We start from the raw sequence: 890 nt of genomic DNA, 5'->3' as shown, positions 1-890 counted from the left end.
AGATGGAAAAAATCTCCAAAAGGCATCAAATGACAGATTAAAAATTCATATAATATGTATCAAAAATTTAGATTTTATTTCCATCATTTACACTTTCAAAATAACAAAACAAAAAAAAATGGCGTCTGCAACAGTCTGGGCACCCTACAGAGTTAATACCTTGTCCTGCCCCCTTTGGAAAGTATCACAGCTTGGAAACGCTTCTTGTAGCCAGCCAAGAGTCTTTCAATTCTTGTTTGAGGTATCTTCGCCCATTCTTCCTTACAAAAGTCTTCCAGTTCTTTGAGATTTCTCGGCTGTCTGTCACGCACTGCTCTTTAAAGGTCTACTGATAGATTTAAATTATGTTGAGGTCAGGAGATTGTGAAGGCCATGGAAAAACGTTCTGTTTACGCCTATTAATGTAATCAACCGGGAATTTTGAGGTGTGTTTAGGATTATTATCCATTTGTAGAAGCCATGCTCTCTTCAACTTCAGCTTTTTCAAAAATAGCATCAAGTTAGTGTCCAAAATTTGCTGATATTTTATTGAATCCATTTTTCCCTACTACTCGTGAAATATTCCCTGTGCCACTGGCTGCAATACAACCCCAAAGCATGATTGATTCACCCCCATGCTTAACAGTTGGACAGAGGTTCTTTTCATTAAATTCTGTGCCCTTTCTTCTCCAAACGTACCTTTGCTCATTCCGGCCAAAAAGTTCTATTTTAACCTCATTGGTACACAGAACTTGTTTCCACAATGCATCAGGCTTGTCTATATGTTCATTTGCAAACTTCAAACGTTTTTTGTGGTGAGGATGTAGAAGAGGTTTTCTTCTGTTGACTCTTCCATGAAGTCCATATTTGTTTGAGTATCTCTTTATAGTGGAATGGTGTACCACAACTCC

At 37.8% G+C, this 890-nt stretch overlaps 1 protein-coding gene across 4 annotated transcripts in view; it reads right to left on the bottom strand.

Annotated features, from left to right (window-relative positions):
* LOC116689103 (poly [ADP-ribose] polymerase tankyrase-1) overlaps window positions 1-890 on the bottom strand; it is a 23,541-nt gene that overhangs the window by 11,394 nt on the left and 11,257 nt on the right. The gene's annotated exons all lie outside the window — the stretch shown is intronic.

The sequence above is a fragment of the Etheostoma spectabile genome, chromosome 5 (assembly GCF_008692095.1).
Source record: "Etheostoma spectabile isolate EspeVRDwgs_2016 chromosome 5, UIUC_Espe_1.0, whole genome shotgun sequence".
Lineage (NCBI taxonomy): Eukaryota > Metazoa > Chordata > Actinopteri > Perciformes > Percidae > Etheostoma > Etheostoma spectabile.
Note: the sequence above shows the minus strand (reverse complement) of the source record. Positions and strands in the feature narration are given on the sequence as shown.